Source organism: Phoca vitulina, unplaced genomic scaffold (genome assembly GCF_004348235.1).
Source record: "Phoca vitulina isolate PV1807 unplaced genomic scaffold, GSC_HSeal_1.0 scaffold22, whole genome shotgun sequence".
In the NCBI taxonomy this organism is placed as follows: Eukaryota; Metazoa; Chordata; class Mammalia; order Carnivora; family Phocidae; genus Phoca; species Phoca vitulina.
The window spans coordinates 29,530,895-29,551,637 of NW_022589725.1; positions in this window are offsets into that span (position 1 = coordinate 29,530,895).

A 20,743-nucleotide genomic window follows, 5' to 3' on the forward strand; every position below is an offset into this window, starting at 1 on the left:
TAGTCAGGGTCCCATTAGGAAAACAGAGCCCAGGCCAAGTGAATATTCAGTAGTGAATTATTACAAGAAAGAGTTACAAAAGTGACAGAAGAGCTGAAAACCTAAACAGGGAAGGGTAAAGCAACCCAGAGTTTAGAAACAGTGAGAAACTGCTACTTCCCAAGGGTTGGAGGGACAGAGGAAGGGAGGGGATTATCAGGGGTTGGAACTGGGACCAGCAGGAACTGGAACGGTGCCCAGCAGGAGTTAGGACTGCGGGCGGGGGGGGGGGGGGGGGGGGGGGGGGGGGGACACAGCCATTACTGGAGACACTTGAAGCAGAGAGGACCGAAGAGAGCCTTTCCTGGCTTCTCCCTTCCTCCTAACACTGATCTCTCGGCAGGGCCTTCCATTGGCTGAACCTACAGGAAGCCGGAGTGCAGGGGAGCCTGGGAAATGTAGTCCACAGGGTCAGGCGCCTGCAACACCGCAGAGCAGGAAAGGATGAGGGATGGATAGGAAAGGACGGCATGTAGGAAAACGACAGGTTCCACTGCCTTCATTTTATGATGGGATGAAAAGGTCTCTTATGCCTACCCAAGGGCAGGAGATTGCCTCAGGGGACATCTTTGAGTCTCTTCTGATCCATACAGCAATGGAGGGGGTGAGCAAGGAGGGAGCAGGCTCTGTCACCCAGGTCCCCCTCAGGAGGGAGAGTGGGAGAATGACCTTAGGTGGGCACCAAAGGTCACATGACCTGTGGCCTGGAGAGCTGGGATGTCTGGTCCCAACACTTGGCGTTCCCTGCACAGTGGTCCCTGAGGGGCCCTGCCACCAGAGCTGAGGATCTGACTCCTTATTCACAGGAGTGGCGGCCAGCATTCCCGGGAAGTAAGGAACAGTAGCAGCAGTCGCTCCCAATGAAGAATCTATTAGTCTAGGCACTAAGCTTCATGCTTTAAGTGGATTATTTCATTTAATTCTTTTAACAACCCTCTAAGATAAGCCCCAAGAGTGTCTCCATAAAACCCAGATAAAAATTATAGAAAAAAAGATGTGTCCCAGGTATCCACAAATAACCGAACGAAGTCAAAGTTCTGAAACTGAAAAGTGAGAACATCCCAGAAGGTCTGAGTATGCAGTGTGGCTGCTTGAAGTCAAATGAAATTAATTAAATGGATAGAAAAACAATTAACTTCTGGGTATGTTCTATGTAATAAAGCATGCATCATTACTACGTATGTTTTCATTGAGTAGTTATCTGATATTGAATGTGGTTCAACATTGTAAAAGTTTCACATGACATCATATAAAATATGGAGGAAGAAATGGAAGATCAGAGAGGTGGAGTAACCTGCCCAGGGTCACACAGCTTGTCAATGAGAGACCTCATATCACTAGGTGGAGTAACTGCTAATTAACCCTCTGCACACTATTGACATTTCCCCACCTATCCAGCCAGGTTCAAAGCTCCTGACCCCCGAGCTGAGGTGGGTGGGGAAGGGGGGTGACTTTGGACATGTATGTTCTGGCAGCGTCCTGAGCCAAATACAAACTGGGGGAGAGTGTGGCGTCATCAATGCACCCATGTCAGCTCAGTGAGTACGCTGCCGGCCAGCAGAGCGGGGCCACTATGTTCCCCGTCAACTGTCGGAAGTCTCTCTGGCTCTCCCTGGCTTCGCCCTTGAAACCAATAAAAAGACCACATCATAAAGGAACTAGGGAGCTCTTCAGTCTCCCTGGTCACACCCAGTCCCCGAGGGGTTGGGTGACTTGCCCAAGGTCACCAGCTGGCGAGAGGAAACCACCCTGTCCCACCACAGGCACCTGCAGATCTGTTTCGGGCCCTGCTTCCTCTCTCCTCTTTGCTACTACCGAGTTTCGAGGGTTTAAACCCAGGGGGCGGAATGGGTGAGACCTAGTTTTTCACACACTCCTTCATAGGTTCTAAGCCAGATTTTACTCTTGAACTGAAAGTTTTAAGTTTAAAAAAGAAATTAAGTTTTTAAGGCATAGATCTTTCCCTCCTCCGCACCCCAAATATGTTAGAACCTTCTTTTCCCAGCCCCCCCAATATATTTAATTTCTATGGTCAGAATATATTTATATTCTATGGCCAGAAAAGACGAATTTATGAGTTTCCACATTCCTGGTGAGACAGTTCCCAGGAAAGGTGTTAAGTCTTCAAGAGAAAAGGGCGGCCCCCAGCCCTGGGGCTGCATGGGATAGGCCAAGTCAGAGGGGAGAAGGGCTCAGTCATCTCAGCTTGGGTCTGCAGTCTTGGACACCAGGCCTCTCATCCAGCTCTCCCCTCAGGGAGCTGTGGGTCTCCATCCCCCAGGCTCCTCTAGGCTGTTTTTGGGGGGAGGATTAATACTCTGCCACAATTCACGTGCTGCAGGGGTCAGTGGTGCTGACCCCCGGACTTCTGGCTCATGGCTAATGAGCTGCAGGGGACAAGAAGCGAATTCTACCTCACTCAGAGATGGACGATCCCACCGAGAGCTAAGCTACTTCTGAACGCAAGCATGGTGTTCCAACCATTAGCTTTTGCTGGGTAGCAAACCACCCCAAAGCTTAGTGGTTTAAAACAACAACCATGTATTTGGCTCATGAGTCTGCAGGTCAGCCATCTAGGCTGGGCTCAGCTGAGTGACTCTTTTGATCCCAGCTGGGCTCGCTCCTGTACCTCTGGGCAGCTGCTGGGTTTTCTGAGCCTCACTGGTCGAGGATGGCTTGGCTGGGATGCCGTGTCTCCGTAGCCTGGGCTTTCTACATGCTGGCTGGTGGGATCCCAAGCCTTGAGGCCCAGGCTTAGAATGCTCAAAGTCATTTCACTATGTTCCAATGGCTAAGTCATTAGTCACAAGACTAGGCCTGACTTAAGGATTAGGAAACTGGCCCCGGCTCTTGATGGGAGAACCTGCAAGGTCGCATTGCAAAAGGACCAGAATATAGGGAGGAAAGAGGGACGGTTACTGTATTCACAAATGATCTTCCCCAGATGTCCATTCTAAATTCTTCTAGGAACAAAGTAGGCACTCAGGAAGAAAATATATCTATTTTGAATAGAATAGTCCATCCAAGCAAGGATTTGGTCCTACTATGTGCAAGCCTTAGGCCTCAGCAGGGGGCGGCCCCTCCAGCTGTGGTGAGCTGGAGCCCATGAATCCCAGTTCATGACAGCCAACCGCTAAATCGTTAGAACTGTTGTGAGCCTGTTGTGAAACCATCATAGCTTGAAACTGGCCATGGTGGGAGTATTTTGACAGCACGGGAATGGGTAAGCACCACAACAGAGCACTTTTTCTCCCAGAGAGCTGGTGTGCCCGTTCGCCACTGCCCTTAAGCCAAAACAAACCCATTCTCTTCCGGTCTCATGAGTAAGGTGGGTGGATGCCCAGCGAAGGAGTATACCACGCTAGTCAGCACATGATGAGGGCGGTCCGGGAAGGCGAACTGAGAGGCTGGGGACTTGCAGGGCAAGGGTCTCAGAGTCCCCCGGGGAGGTGGAGATTAGGTAAGGCATCCTGGAGGAGGTGGGCCTTTCAGCTGGGCCCCGGGACATGAATAAAAGGTTCCATGGCCAGAGAACAGGGCTGAGGTCACAAGTGCACCGTTTAGGAACGGTTTGGCTCCCAGTGACAGAAAACCCCAAACAGCAGTGACTCAAGCAAGTCAGAAGTCTGATTTTCTCCCCACGGCAATCTTGGGAAGGAAGTGGTCCAGGGGCAGGCTGTGCCTCCTGCCCTGCCCTCAGCGCACCCCATGTTCTAGAATCTCAGAGAGCAGGTGCAGGACCTTCCCGTCATCTCTCCCCTTCTTAGGAGTAAGGGGTCATTTAATGGCCCTGGATTTGACATCCAGCTTCCTCCCTTGCTGGGTGACCTCGGATAAGTTGCTTAATCTTTCTGACTCCTGATTTCCAACTTGGTAAAATGGAGAGAAAGCATAGGGACTCAGGGGAGTCCCTGTGCAGAACTTAGCACGGCGGCTGACCCAGGGTGGGCACTCAGGGCAGAGAGGGTGTGAGTGAGAAAGAGACGCAGAGACAGAGAGCCAGAGAGATTGGTTCTTCATTCCAGGCTTCAGCCAACCCCCCCTCTCAGCTCCTCTCTGTCTTGTCTGAGAAGTGAGGCCGCCCTTTCTCCCAAGCGTGGGTGGGTGGAATGGCTGTGGTGGGGAGAAAGCCCTAGGGGCCTGACCTTACGGAATTTGGTTCTACGTGGGCAGCTTTGCTGAACCTTGACCACTTCCGTCTAGCCATTACAAACAAAGGGTCCGGGGGGAAAGCCTGGCCCCAGCCTCCCGCCTATCCACCTTCACCTGCAGCCTCTGACCCCCATGAGGGGACTAGGTCAGCCGCACCTGTCTGCAAAGGCCTCTTTGGGAAACACTACCACCTCCTCCAAGGTCAAGGGGTAAGGCAGTCTGGTTGTGGCAAGGCCCCGGGACCAGCGGGGAGCAGTGAGGACGGGAGGTCTGCTGGGTCAGTGATCCAAGCAAATATTTGGCAGATCAATGCTCAAGTTTGACCTTGACAGTTCATCACCTGGGTCATCAGGAAGTGGCTTCCAGATGCTCCCCCCCACGCTTCCCTTCACTGCGGCCTTCACCTTCCGGGACAGGCATTTCTGGCTGGGGTCAGCGGCTCACCCATCCTCCCAGCCCCTAGGCTAGAGCTCCTTGCTTTGCCCACCTAACCCTGCTGGTTCCCGGACAAATTATCTCCCCCAGAGTGAGCAGCCAGAGGAGGCAAGCACCCGGCACTGCATCCTGTCCCTCCCAGCGAAAGGCCAGCTTGCTTGCTCTCCCCTCAACAGCCCAGCCACACATCCCTGGCCCCCCTCCATCTGGTGAGGACATCCCTCTCCCAGGCCCCGGAGGGAAAGAGGCTTGGAGGGAGCTGGACCCACATCCCCCTGCAGCTGGAAAGGGAGTCCTGTGCTTTCTCAGAAAGCTGCTGAGTGTTGCCCGGAGCCAAGAGCCAAGAGCGCAGCACAGCCTCTCAGAGCGCTTTGTTCCACTTACTGGAGGGCTAAAAATACACTGGCACTGCCAAAGGCAGCCCTCGAGAGCCCAGGGGAGCCGGCAGTGGGGACTCGGTATCCTGGCACCTGGTACAATTAGAAGGAGAAACACAGTCCCTCCTCCAGCACAGAATTCACCAGTCCCCTGGGCCCCCGCACCCGCTTTGTCTCCAAGACTCTCCCTTATGTTTCTTCTTCTTGAGCATGTGGGCTTCCCTGCACCCCTGCTCCACCCCCACTTTCTTCCTCTTTCCACAGCACGGACCACCTTCATCCTCGGTGAGAGCCTGGGGCTGCTTACTTGACTCTGCTTTTATACATGTCAAAACAGCAGCTCTCCTGCAAAATGCCCAGGAAGTTTCAAATTCCTCCAGCAAAGCCACAATTAGCGGCAAGGCTTAAAATGAAAAGCTCCTTAGCAGGCAATAACCCAGGGGCTTAAGTTCAAGAACTATGTATTGACACCCGGCTTCAATCGGTCTAATCTTTCCAGTACCTCAAGCCCCTTTGAGAATCTGGTGGAAGCTATGGACCCAGAAAAATTGCTCAGAAGCAGCATTCTCCAAGCAATTTTAGGGGATTTATGGATAGCGTGAGGCCTTTCCAGGACCACTAACCCCCCCAAACACATCTCCAAGCAAGGAATCCTTGGTTGACTGGAAGCCAGGCACTGAGCTGGACCCTGAGCTGGAAAGATAAGAGAGGGGACTGACTTGCAGACACATAGCAGCCACACCACGCATGTTGAGAGAGGTAAGAGCCAGGGGCCTTGGGCTTGGGGGGTGGGGAGGAGGGGCAGGGGGTAACAAGAGTGTGGAGGAGAACGGGGTACATCCAAATGGAGTTTTGAAGGACAAACAAGACTCTTCTGGAGAGAAAATGTAAGGTGAGAGATTCGCGTACAGAATTCATGTTCTGAAAACGTGTTTGAAAGCTGGGTCGGCTTGAGGACTGGTACAGGCTCAGCAGGGCAAGTGTACTGGTTTTTTGTGGCTGTGTAACAAACTACCACACACTCGGAGGCTTAAAATAGCACATGCTAATGATCTTACAGTGTCCATGGGTCGGGAGTGAGGACAGCTCTGTCGGGGTCTTTGCTCACTCGCTGCAAAAGGTTATCAGCTAGGGCTGTGATCCCATATGAAGCTTAATGAGGGGAAAAATGTGCTTCCCAGTTCATGAAGGCCGTGGGCAGATTTCATTTCCTGGCAAGTCCAGGACGGAGAGCCCCAGTCTCCTCCTGGCTGGAGGCCAGAGGCTGCCCCCAGCTCCTTGAGACCACCTGCAGTTTCCGGAGGTGGCCCCCAGCTCCTCACCTCATGGCCCTCTCCACAGGCAGCTCACAGCCCAGCTATTCACTTTTCAAGGCCAACAGAAGTTCTCTTGATAAAATCAGTTAAGACAGACTCTTCCATAACATAACCTAATCGAGGGAGTGACGTCCCCTCACCTTTGCCGTATCTTATTGGCTAGCAGCAAGTCTCAGGTTCTAAGGCACTTAAGGGGAGACGATTATACAGGGGGTAACAAAAAGAGTGGAGATCATGGGGCCTTCTTAGAATTTGGCCTCCCATAGTAAGACTTAGCTGGAAAGAGGGTTAGAGCCCAATGGTGAAGGTCTTTGTAGACTGGAATTAGCAGTAAAAACTTTATTCCATGAGACATAAGAAGCCACTGGAAGGCGTGGAGAAGGAAGGATAAGAGCAGAGGCAAAGAGGCCATTGCCCTTTCAGAAGGTGATTGCCCTGTTTCAGGGGCAGAGAATGAGGAGCTGTGTCCATGGGGATGGAGAAGAAAGACCCGATACCCACCTGGCTGATGCTCATTTCCTTGTGGTTTCAACTCGCGTGTCACCTGATTGGTAAGGCTGTCCCTGTCTACCTAACGTAAGATAACCACCTTCCCTCCTCTCCCAACCCCTGGCCCAGGCTTATTGGCTCGCAGCCCTTACCACCATTTGTCACACTATGTGTTTGCCTACTTCCTTGTTTATTGTCTTTCTCTCGAAGAATGCAAGACTCTGTTTGGCTTACTGCTGTTATCTCCAGCCACTAGAACTGTGCCTGGGGTATAGTAAGTGCTCATAAATATCTGCGAAATAAAAGAATGAATGAACAAATAAATGAATGTGTTCAAGAGATATTCTGGTAACAGACTTATTAACCTTCATACGATGAAAATGTGGTAGCAGAAGAAGAATGCGTTAGTGATGCTCTAAGGTTTCTGCCTTGACAGACTGGGTGGTGGCACTTGGTGACGTGGGAATGGATAGCTCAACATGGGAAGGAGACACTGAGTTTAACTTCGGTCTAGTGGATCCCAGCTGGTTGTGGATCAGCCATGTAGGGATATCTGGTGGGAAGATGGAAATGTGAGATTCAGAGCTCATGGGGTAAGGAGGAAACAAGAGAATTGATCCCATAGTCGGTGCTAACAGAGGGTAGATGAAGTAATGGGGTTAAATGAAAGAGAACCAAGGATATAATCTCAAAGGAAGAAGGAGCCAAGCTGAGAGGTAAGAGAAGATGTGGGGGTGTACAGGAAGAGTTCCAAGAAGGAAGGCAGGTCATGTTCAATGCTACAGTGAGGCTGAGCAAACAAGACGAGAACTGACAGGCTTTGGCGATGACGTGAGAGCAATCTCAGAGGGGCGGAGTTTCCAGGTCAGTGAGAGGCTGAAGAGGATCCATCTCTCCTTTGAGAAGGAACATGGGGGTAATTCTGAGAGCACACTTGAGGGTGAGGAAGGGAAGAGGAGGAGAAGAGAAGGGTGGATACAGAGTGGACAGAGGAGATTCTGAGATGGACAAAAGTTGCTGGCCTAAAAGCTCAGACTCAGTGAACTCACTCTGAATGTGCCCTTCCCTGCTTCACCCCAACCCTCCCATCAGCGGGACAGCGGGCGGGCCCAAGAGGAGCTGAGGAAGGAAGAGACTTGGGAAGAGAACACATCTGGGACCCTCAAACTTGCCCCTGACCTTGGGCTTGTCCTAGCTGTTGAGAGAAGCTTAAAAGGGAAGACTCAGTGGGAACTAAGACGGCCGTGAGGGCTTCTGGATGGCACACGGAGCATCCCGCCCTCACCTTTTCTCCAGGAGTGGAACTCAACACAGCCCTGTGGCAGGTGGCATTTCCCCAAAACAGCCACAGCAGTATCTCCCACCACATATGCTCATCCGCAATGTGGCTTTGATGCTCTTTCATCAAGAGGTGGGGTCTGTGTCCCTTCACCTTGAACCTGGTGGGTCTTTGTGACCTCCTCCACTAGTAGAGTCTGGCAGAAACAAGGCCGGGTGACCTCATCCTCATGGGGGGACCTCACAGCTGGACAGGCCATATAGTTCCGCCGGTGTCTCTCTCTCGGGACATGTGTCTTTGAAGCTCTGAGCCATGGTGTAATACAGCCAGTTATCCTAAAGTCACCACAAAAAGAGACCCCCAGCCCAGCCTCAGCTGAGCTCCCGGGCAACATCTGAGCTCTCAGGCCTCACCTCTCACTATGACTCTTGACCATAGTCGGCCTTATTCTCCGGGGGGATTCACAAGGCCCTGCCCCATCGCCCCTACTATGCATTCCCTGAGAAGGCCAGCTTTATCCCTCCATATACACCCTGCCCAAGCCCCAGAGTAAGTGATAAGCAAGCAGGCCCCGGGAAGAGTGTCCTGGTGTTGGTGGGCACAGGTCACCTGCCCAGCTCCCAGATCCCCACCCACTCCACTCCAGGAAACATGGAAAATCCAGAGACCATCCCAGGCCCAGCTGCACTCCAGGAAGAAACTGGGCAGGCGGCCCAGAATTACACAAAATGGACTTTGGGCTGATTGCCCAAGCTGGACTAACGCCCCCACCTTCTTAGAAAGGGCACTCTTTCTGGAACCAAAGCCACAGCTTGTCACGAAAGCCAAATGTTGGCAGAGCAAGACTGATGGGGCGGGAGGGGCCCCTTGGGGCAGATAAGGCACATCCCTAATGTCTTCCCCCAGCTTGCCAGTCAGGGGAGGGGAAGGAGACCCTCACATGCACAGAACACAGATAATCCGAATTGTTCCAGGCAGCCCAGCTGTTTCTGAGAATAGACTCTAAGGCATTGCAACTCACCCCCCCTTCATCCCAGCCATTAGCAGTGAGATAATTTGGAAACATAATGAGATGGTGCTCCTTACAGCAAAACCAGTAAGTAAGAACCAGGAAAAAATTACTTCATATCCTGGATTTGTGTTAGGATGTAACCTATACCCCTGGAGCATCTCAGATAGGATTTGACCGCTTACTTAAATTGCTTTAGTCTCAGTTATCCACTTTTTCAACAAGTATTCATTGAGCATCTACCATGTGACAAGTGCCATAAGAAAAAGACATGGTTTCATAAATAAATAGGTGTGTGGATATGCAAAGGACACCTCTAGAACAGTGGTTCTCAACCAGCACCCCTAGGGACATTTGTCAATGTCTGTGGACATTTTTGACATCTAGTGGGCAGAGGCCAGGGATGCTGCTGAATAGCCTACAGTGCACGGGACAGCCCCACACAACAAAGAATCATTCGGCCTCAAATCTCATTACTGCTGAGATGGAGAAACCTGATCTAGAAGGAGACCACAAAAAACAGGTGACCGGTTGTTACCTGGTGGGGAAGGGGAACGGGGAGCACAAGACGCATGGATAATCACTTTGCATCATGTGCCCTTTTGAACCATTTTATACCAAGTGCAGGTATTACTTTTTTTTTTTTTTAAAGAATAACCGTGGGACGCCTGGGTGGCTCAGTCAGTTAAGCATCTGCCTTCGGCTCAGGTCATGATCCCAGGGTCCTGGGATCGAGTCCCACATTGGGCTCCCTGCTCAGCGGGGAGCCTGCTTCTCCTTCTGCCTGTTTGTGCTCTCTCTCTCTGACAAATAAATAAATAAAATCTTAAAAAAAAAAAAAAAATGGCGCACCTGAGTGGCTCAGTCGGTTAAGCATCTGCCTTCAGCTCAGGTCATGGTCCTGGGGTCCTGGGATCGAGCGCCGCATTGGGCTTCCTGCTCTGCGGGGAGCCTGCTTCTCCCTCTCCCTCTGCCTGCCGCTCCCCCAGCTTGTGCTCTCTCTCTGTCAAATAAATAAATAAAATCTTTAAATAAATAAATAACAAAAAACAGAATAACCGTGATTCGAGTTAGCCATAAATTATTTGCTGGTCTTCTCCTGGCAGTAGAGAGAAAAAAATTTGAAGAGGAGGGAAAACCAAGGATTGCACAATGCTTGCTACCTGTAGCCTGTGAACCCATCCAGCCTCCTTGAAACCAGGGTTTCTCAACATCAGCACTACTGACACTAGAAACCAGATCATTTCTTCTTGTGGGAGCTGTCCTGCATGCTGTGGGATGTCCAGCAACTTTTAGCCTGGCTTCTACCCACTAGATGCCAGTGGCACCCGCCCCCCCCCCCAGTCGTGGCAAACAAAATTATTTCCAGATATTTCCAAATGTCCCGTGGGGGGCAAAATCACCCCTGGTTGGGAACCACTGTGCTAGGCCCACTCTGTGCAAATCCAAACATGAAGAAGTTTCCATTCGCTGACCTCTCGAACTTATAGTGCAGCTGGATCCTCCACTGGCCACATAACCACACAAACAGGCCCCAAGACATGGAGAGAGCAGACACTATGCAGAACAAAGGGCTGGGGGGTGCAAGCTGCCTGTGGGAAGTGTTACTCACGGATCTCTGCGTGTAGAAAGGGGCCTCCGGGCTCCTCTGAACATCTGCCCATTTCATAGAGGAGGGAAGAGGGCCCGGGGTGATGTAGCCAAAGTCACACAGTGAATGATGGCCAGATGAAACTGGGATGACTCTATTCCCTGTAGCATCCCAAGATGTCCCTTGGAGATTTTCCTTGTTTTTCATCCACTCCCTGGTTCCATGGGTACCCCAGGGTCTCCTGGTATGCCCCTCTTGAAAGTGATCACCTACGATAGCGCATAACTAGCATCATGTGTTTTCGGCATTCACCCTGTCGTTCTAGCTAAGCAATCTCTCAGCTGTTCCCTAGCACGGCAGCGGGCTCCTGCAGGAACCAGCTTGTTTGTGGATACAGAGGTGTCGCCTAGAGGCTGGAGGATCAGGCCAGCGGCTGGCTGCAGCAGACCCAGATGTGGAAATGTGCTCCATCACTGGCCCTTTCTGCAGCCACAGGCAGCTGAGAGCTGGGGAACCCAGTGGACAAAACTCTCTGACTTCACAGAAGAGAGCAGCTGGGAGGAATGGCAGGAGAATCAAAATCCACCTTGTTTCAACTCCTTGGGAAAGTCAGGACAGGGTGAGCCTGGCTTTGGGCAATGAAGCAAGTTAGTCCCTTCCTTCCTTCTGGTGTGACAACCTGGGTTGCCCTTCCCATAGTTAAAAACCCAGGCTTTGAAGCCGGACTGCCTGGGCTTGTAGCCCCGTCCTCCTACTTCCTGGCTGTGTGATCTCAGACAAATTACTTAACCTCTTGGAGCCTGAGTAATGGCATCAATAAAATAGACATAATAACGGTGACCTCTCCATAGTATCATTAAAGTCAGCTGAGATAAAATACATGATGTTCTTAGCGCAGTGACTATCACATGGTAACTTCAAGTTACATGATATCTGCTGCTATTATTGTATTATTAATGATAAATATAATAATAAATAATACCTTACCATGGCTCATGAGCTGATAAGTGGAGCCTGATACTAATTTTCACAAATGAATTCCATTTCGGGGTTAAAGGGTTGAAAAACTAATGAGAAATTTCTGGTCATTTGTATAACATCCCCCCCACCCCGACATTCCATATTGGAAAATAAAAGGATCTTTTAAAAACACATTTGAATGGTGTTATAGCTCATCTGAACAGCCTTAAAGACATGATGGCCCTGTTCTTGGTTTCGGCTCTTTTCCAGCTGCAGTGTTTTTCTCATTGATCAGAGAGAAATCCCCAAGGTCTGGCAAAGGAAGCTTTTAATTGCTCTGGATGGACTGATTTTTGGCATAGCTGCTCAAGCGTGTAATTGAGTGAGAGAGAGAGAGAGAGAGAATGAATCACTTCGAGATTGCTTTGAGATAAATATAGAGTCAGATCTCCCCCTTTCTGACCAGACCTAAAAGATACCCCTGGCCCAGCTCCCACAAGCTCTGGGGAACAAGAGCACAAAGCAGGAATTTTCCTGATCTTTATCAAAATAACAATGGGTGGTAGTAATGATCACTACCCTTTGTCATTTGTGCTTGCTATAGGTTGGATTTTTCCAGGAGCAGACCCTGAGAAGCATTCCGGCCAATCTGGTTTATTTGGAGGGAATCTTGGAAGCGCCAGGAAGGCAATGGGAAAGTGACACAGAGAATGCAAGTCAGCCAGTAAAGGACGTGTTATGAAGCAGGTTACCACCCAGGCTCCTGGAGCTTAATCCCTCTGGGAACTGTGGGGGCCAGTGAGGAACATGCACTTCTGCATCATCTCCTTGGAGGGGTGAGGGAGCTGGGGAATTTATACCCCAAGCCCCATCAGTCTTTGGGCAAGGGCTGCTCTTGGAACGTACTTATTCCAGCCATCTCTAGTGCAGGCAGCCAGAAGAAGCCCTGGGGCAAAGAGTCACAAGGAATATCAGGGTCTTCTGGAAAAAGGATGTTGCAGAGGAGGGCACCCACAGTGCCCAAATACAAGACAATCCCCAAATATGATGATTCTCCCGTTTCCCCACTCAAAATATCCAAAGGATTTATGACCTAACTGAATATGTAATCTTTTTTAAAGTAGATGAAATAATTAAATATGTATTCCTAATCATTTATGTATTATTTACCATACAATCCTACAATCACATATGTGGTAATATATTAATTGACAAGAGTTCTATTAATATATTAATTGACAATTGCATTCTTCACCCTCATTCTCTGACTCCATTTCTTACCAGCTCCTCCAACTCATCTTGGTGCTCAGGGTCTTCATCATTATCAAAGCTACCTTCTGAGTCATCCGAGTTTCTGAGCACATCTTCTTCCCTCCCCTCTCGGTTCTTGGCAATATGGCATTTTTGGGATCTGGAGGATGTTTTCGATGGAATTTTTACCCCAAGCCTGGAGCACCTCTTTGCATACCATTAGGGCAGCTGGTTGTTCCATTCATCCCGGAGGTGTCAATGCGTCTTCATAATGGAACCTCTGACAGGATGGCTTTCTTAAGTGTCCTTAAAAGACTTGTTTACACTCCCATTGCAAAGCTATGATGTCACACCCTTAGGAACTGGTTCCAAATCTGGGTTAAACTTCTTAGTCTCTTTTTATCAATTTCTTCAGATGACCTTAGTAAGCAGCCAGAGTGACCACCAAGGGAGGTTGATGCAGGTTACCTATCTCTCACCCAAACAGCACCTGGTTGTTCAACATAAAATAACTGAGAGCACCCTACGACATGAAAGATTTTTGAAAATAAAGAGCTTCTTATCCCAGGGATCATCTAGGGAGTGGGAAACTTCATAGTGTATCCAAAATAGTGGTCTTTGTTGGGGCACCTGGGTGGCTCTGTGGGTTAAGCATCTGCCTTTGGCTCAGGTCATGATCCCAGGGTCCTGGCATTGAGTCCTGCATTGGGCTCTCTGCTCAGTGGGGAGCCTGCTTCTCCCTCTTCCTCTGCATGCCGCTCTGACTACTTGTGCTCTCTCTCTCTCTGTCAAATAAATAAAATCTTAAAAAAAAAAAAGACAAAACAGAAAAACCTCAACTCCCCCTTTCCTTTCTCTCTTGCTGGTCAGTCACACTTGGGGTGTTTGCTGATTGACAGAGCAAACTGGGAAGGATTGTGAGGGGGAGGCAGAACTCAGCATGGTGTCGTAGAAAGACTGTGGGCCTTGGAGCCCCACAGGGCTGAGTTCACCGCCTTGTGGCACACTAAGCCTCAGTTTCACCATCTGTAAAATGGGTCCTGATCCCTACCTCAAAGATCATGATGAAGATTAAGTAGAAGGCAACAGCAGACTATTGTCTGAGCTCAGAGATGGTGAGGGCTGTCCACAGGCTACATGGCACAGACTGGGTCCCTCGAGTTGGGCAGTGGGGGGGAGTGCCTGGATAGAGAGAAGAAAGCCATTTTGGCAGTAATGGGGAGCCAGACACCTATCTTCTTGCCCTCACCCGGGCCAAGGCATCTCTGCCAAACCCCAAGAGCCTCCCTTGGGTGGCAGACGATGTGCCTATCTCCCAAAACTCCTCCTCCCCACCCCACTGCAGAGCAGTCCAGTCCAGGCTGGGCACCAACAGCCAGGTCCTGTGGGGGAGCACCCTGGTCTCCCCAGGCCCGGGGGTTGAGGATGCCCGGTGGACTCACTTGTACCTCTGGGTCCCAGGTAGAGTTTCCCGCCTTCTGGAAACCAAGTTGTACAATGAGGTAAGAGGAAGAAACGAGAGGGGGGGAAGAACAGAGCCCCGGTGAAGAGAAGACAGGGAGCCATTCTCCCCCAAAGGGCCCACGAGAGGGGACACCTTGGAGCCACAGGCTGATGAATTCCCGCACAAAGCTGTGGGCATCCCAGGGGACCCAGAGGTCTCACTGGAAGGCTGCCCTTGGCCTTGCTCTCATATCTCTTCACAGCTGTGATATGCAGAGGGTTCTCAAGGGCAGGGTTTCAATTTTGCAAATGGATCCTCAGGAAATTGTGCCTCCCAGCTCCCCGCGGCCAGCCACGTCAGCAAAACATAGCCCTGCAGCGCGGTCTGCTGCCAGCAGAGCTGGGCAGTGGCCCAGAAGCCAAAGGCAGCTCTGTTGTAAATTAGCGGACGGCCGTGCCCTCCCACTGGTAACAATAACCAGACTTAGGGGGCAAGCAGGGGTGCCCTGTGTTACGAACACTGAAGCATACCATGAGACTGGGACCATCATACAGGCCACCCAGAACCTCCAGCTCCTGCGGCTCAGTGTCCTCAAGAGGAAAATGAGGGGATCACGTCCAGTTCGGACATTCTCTAATTCCAGCGTTTTCCTCGGCCTCCTCTGTGGTGTCTCCTCGAGGTCTGCTGGGCTGGACCCCTCCGAGATCCCCTCGCTGTGAAAACAAAAGGATATGTGTACTCCGCGGTAAATGGCTCTTAGGGAACTCACAATTTGGTTTCAAGTCGACAGCTGTCATTTGGGGGCAGCCCTTTTCCTATTGGGGAGAGAGGGACTCTCCCATCCCATGGATCTGGGTTGGGGGGTGGGGGTCCCTGCCTCCGATTCCAGCAGGCCAGGGCAAAAGCATAGGTTTTTGCCCAGACGCTTGGCTACCCCTGGCCAGGCCTTCAGATGTCGAGCGAGAGATGAAAACACTCAGGAGCCATTCGGCGTTCATGTCATGGTGGCGGCAGCAGCATGCGGCTGAGGTCATGGCCAGTGGCCACCGGCAGAGATGTCCAGCAGTGGCGGTGTCCAGAGATGCTCTCCAAGCCAGTCTGTCCCGTGCCTTTGCCTGTAGTCCCGCCACCCAACCACCCTCTGCTCCGGTCCGTTTTCCAAGCCCACAACTTTGGGCTCTCTTAAATTCTATAAGCCACCCAATAACCGCCAGTCTGTTCTTTTTTTTTTTTTCTTAAAGTTAGCCACCGTTGATTTCTATTGCTCACTCCCTTCCAAATGCTGACTGATGCAGTGTGCCAAACCATTCTTTTCCAGTTTGAGTTAAATAATGTCAAGGAACAATTCTGGGGGGGGCATCTGGGTGGCGCCTCGGTTAAGCATCCGACTCTTGATTCGGCTCAGGTCATGATCTCAGGGTCCTGGGATCAAGCCCAGCATCGGGCTCCCTGCTCAGCAGGAGGTCTGCTTGAGGATTCTCTCTCCCTCTGCCCCTCCCCCTGCTCAAACACTCTCTCACTCGCTCCCTCTCTCTCTAAATAAATAAATCTTTTAAAAAAGAATAATTGGGGGGAAGGATAAAATTATGATTCTCATAAAAATATAAAGCTTTTATTTAACTCATTCATTAATGAGGGACTGAGTTGAGGTGTTCTAACAGGTTCAAAGGAGATTTCTAAGAACCACACACATAAAGATAATCAGAATGCTGACATGACTTTACAACCGCTGCAGAAGTCTATCTACAGGGCAATAATCAATTGAGTTCCACGGGACGCAATTAATTTGTATTTCTATGAACACGAATCATTGGCATCATTATATATTTTCTATGACTAACAGGTTGTAAAAACAGTTTTTCAAAGACAGCGAAAGACAGAGATAACCTGGAAGTGTGCCCTGGACAGGACACCCAGTGATCTTTGCATTTCTCTTGTCCATTTAAAGTCTTTCACTGATTTTCCCTGACAATAGTACAGGAGATGATCACATGGATGGAAGAGACAATGAAGGTTACACTCAGAGGGTCCCAATCACTTCAGGCTGGAATCATGTGGAAAATTCTTGGAGGAGACTGACACTGAGCTGGGTCTTCAAGGCTGACCAAGAGGGGAAGGGAAGGGCATTCTAGGTGGACGGGACAGTGTGAGCAGAAGTTTGGAGGCAAGAAAGAGCCTGGCATGTTCTGTTGGCAGAGGGTACCCATTCCCCCCCTCCCCGAAAAGCTGCTTTGTGAAGAAACTGGCAGGTGACAGGTTTGGAAATATAAATTGGGACATCCTTGGGGCTTATTATTGTGGCTCTCAGAGCTTATTCACCATCTTAGGGTAAGAGAAATAAGATGATAGAATTAAAATAGTGTAGAAATAGTCAGCTGAAAGGGATGCTTGGAGGTACCCTCTCCCTTAGTCTGCTCATAATACACAATTTTGGGATGCCTTCCTAGTGACTATCTTTTTTGGGACTGTCACCCCTTTCTTGCTGAGGATGAAGAGCAGACAACCGGTTTGAAACAGAAGACCCCCCCTTCCTCTCCAAGGGGGTGTAGAATTTAAACTCAGAAAGACCAACCACCACAGCCAGGTGATGCTGACCCTGGAATGGTAAGAACATATAAAATTGGGGTTCCAGTTGTTACCATGGCAATCCAGAGTCTGTCGCACACTGAGTTTGGGGGAGCAGAAGCACAGAACCTCAAGGATATAGTCAGTCTGCAGGGAAATGGGAGCAGGTGGGCAGAGAAGTGACCATAGCCCCAAGTTGCCTGGCAGCCCCTGGTCCCGAGACTGCAAGCCTCCTCCTACAATCCAGGCGCCTACAGGGGAACCTTTGTCCCTTGAGTTCACCTGAATGGCTCTCTGCTCTTTGCCCCCAAGCCGGCTCCCAGGAGTATGCCAAACCCGGAGCCGTTGCTTCCGCAATATCCACGCTCCCTGCATGTTGGGCAAAGCGTGCAGGAGCATTGTTGAATGAAGACCAAATGAATGAATGGATTGTGAATGGTACAAAAGTCCATCATATCTCTTCTTTCAGGAAGACACGGGACATTCTCCTTCACCTTCCTCTTGTTTGTTCATGAAACATCAATGACTACCTTTCAGCGGGCCACTTACAATGCGCCAGGCACTATGCTCAGCTCTGCGCATTTCAGAGGCAGCAGGTAATGATGGGTTCGGAGCTGGGCTCTGAGCCAACTGCCTGAGTTTAAAGGCTGGTTCTGCCTCTTACCAACTGTGTGACCTGGGGAAAGTTACTTAACCTCTCTGGGTGTCAGCTTCCTCACAGAATGGGAACAATAACTTATCTGCCTCGGGGTGTTGTGGGGATTCAGTGAGTGAAAACAGACAGAGCACCTACAAGGACACCTGATACAAAGTAAATATTAAGATGTAATCTTCAAAACACCCTTCACAGGTAAGTACTCATCATCCCCATTTCCGAGAAAGAAAAATTAAGTTTAGAGAGGTTAACTCTTCTCCTGAGCTCTGACTAGTTGTGGAACTGAGGTTCAAACCGTGGCTGATTCCAGAACCTGTTTGCAGAGCAATGATGTTATGTAGCTTCCGTGTTTATTGTGCATCTACGCGGTACACAGCACAAGATGCTGGGGATAGAGATGTCATCCAGACACATCCAGTCCCGGCCCTCATGGAGGCCGCCACCCCAGCCCCCAACACCCTCGCTGGAGGTGGAACCAGCTGGCCCTTGAGAGCAGACTTTGCTAGAACCCTCTGCACCCCCGCTCCCTCAGTATGCACCCAACCCAGCCCCCTCCAAGGACTCAGGCCTGTGGGCTGGACCATCGACATGTCAGGAAAGGAAGGGGAAACCCATGGCGGCGGCGGGGGGGGGGGGGGGGGGGGGGGGGGGAGGACGACACTCTCTGTGGGTGGCCCATGTCTCCGTGAGCCCACTGCCTCATTCACTGAAGCTGGCCATGTTTAGATCTTTTAGTAAAATACGGTCTGCCCTGGAGTCAAACTGGAGGGAACCCCGCAGTCCAGCTGCGTGGCCTTGCCTGGCTCCCGGCTGGTTGGGAGGAAAAGCCCAGGGCCAGCAACGGGACTTGCTGAGGATGCCACGTAGCACAGCCGGGCTCCCGGGCTCTAGCCCGTCCCACTCTTCAATCTGCTTCTCATTAGCTTCCTAAGTGAAGCCTGGCTCCCTGCAGGGCTGGGAGGGAGGGCTTGGCCTCGCTGCTCACCAGACCGGCAGACCGCCTGGCCTCCCTGGGCTTGCTTCTCTGCACCCAGCCCCGTCCAGCAGCACAGCTGACCACTTCAGGGCTCCTCTCACTCAAAGGCAGGAAAAGGACTAATCAGAATTTGGAGCATTAATCTTCCCAAGGAGGGCCCCATTTTCAGGGACAGGAATTATGGTTTCGTTTTAGAATAGCACAAGGCAGTAGGAAGCCGGAGGGGCCTCTCTCTCTATTCTAGACACCTCAAAGGCTGTCAAATTCCACAGTCTACATATGTTCATTGAGCATTTATTGAGCACCATCCCTGTGCCAGGCACTGTTCGGGGGACCCGCAGATCTAGGAGCTCTCAGAATCCAGAGGCAGAAAGAAACGTAAAAATAGTCACCAAGCAACAGATTGCTGAAGGCAATACGGAGGAGTATAGAAAGCGCTACAGAAAGGCGAGAGGAAACAGCTCGAAGCTAACGTTTCCGGCGGGGGTGGGAGCGGCAGTTAGGAAACCTTCCTGGGGTGACAGGGAGGTGGGTCTTAAAGGAGGACTGAAGGTACCCCTTTCCCTGAGCTCTGGGATGGATGAGAGGTCCCATTTGCTCTGCAAAGGAAGCAGGCAGAATCCCTTCACCCCATTTGGCTGATGGAAAAGTAGAGGCACTAAGAATAAGTGACATCCTCCCCAAGAGCAGACTCTGAGTAAAGGGGTCTTCTCTCCGATCCCCAGTCACCGGCTCTTTCAGCTTCCAAACTGGGCAGAAGTTTGCCAGGAAGGCAAAGAAGATGACAGGAGGAGCAAGGCTCGAAAGAGAAGCCAGAGCCACCTGGCCACAGGCCTGGCACATGCTCCGAACTCTGTCCCATGTGGCCGCAGGGAGCCTGCTTGGAGTGCCCGCACCCCCACATTGCTCCCACAGTCGCAAGGCCAGATTTTGTCCATGTAATTCCCAGGACTGCCCCGAAGCAGGACTCCTCACCACTACACATAGTTTAAAACCCTGTTATTTTACAAGAAGCCTGCTCAGCGAGAGAGGGGGCGTTTCCGGGCATGGCCCCTTGCTGTGCCAATGGAGGAAGCTGGCACCAGGAGGACCGAAGGGGCGCTATCCTTTATCGGACCCTGAGCGAGCCAGGCCGTCTGCCGGGACCTTCACAAAGATCAGTCCCCTCCACCCTTACAGACCCCTGGAGCAGGCATCATTGACACCAAGCAGAATGGAAACATCCATGTCAGAGCAGCATGGAATGAGAGTAGCACAGAAGTCCGCCTCTGGCTGAGCTGTGCGGACATCTCAGGGGGTGGTGGGGGATCTTACCTCCTCCTCCCCCCACCCCGGGCACTGACCAGCTGCAGGGCAGCCAGACTGAGCAAATAAAGGTAGAGGATGCCCAGTTACATTCGAATTTCACATTAACCGGAAAAACTGTGTAGCATACGGTGTCCCACAGTCTAGGGCCATGGCAATAGGGATGAAGAGAAGGGGCAAATATTAAGATCTGATTTGGAGGTAGGCTCTGTGGAGACTGGCGATGAATGGATGTAGATGAGGAGGATGTGGGGAATTCAAGGAAGACCCCCAGCCTCCAGGCTGGAGCACCTGCGTGGCTGACGCGGTCACTAAGTGAGAAAGGGAGACGGAGCAGGGTCAGATTAGCAAGGCGGGGTGCGGGCTCTGTGTCTGCTGATGTTGAATGTAGGGTGTCTACCCGAGCCCTAGGTGGAGGCTGCAGGGCTTAAGGAAAGGCCTGGATGGGGAGCTACTGGCCCATGGATGGCATTCAAAGCCAGGGTTCTGGATGTGATGGCCTGGGCAGCGAGAATTGAGACACCAGGGACATGGGCCGGACCAAGGCCTTGAAGACCCTCAAAAGGTGAGGGTCACTCAGAGGAGGAGCACAGCCATGGAAACTGAGTCAGAGCAACCAGGGAGGCAGGGCTGGGTAAGAGGGCAACAGAGGGGCTTTCTAGAAGGCAGGGGCTGACCGTGGCGGGTGCTGCAGGCAGGCCTGGTAAAGCAGGGGAGTGGACAAGCAAAGGCAGCGTGCGGTGGACTGAAGGAAGGATTTGGGCGGAGCATGCAGAGGCAGCAAATGTGCCCGAGTCCATCAAGAAATCCTGCGGGGCGTCGAGGCTGAGGGTGGGGTCTGGGCAGGTTTCCATCTGTGACCTTCGTTCGGGGGCACTTCCCTGCCTGGAGCCACAGAGA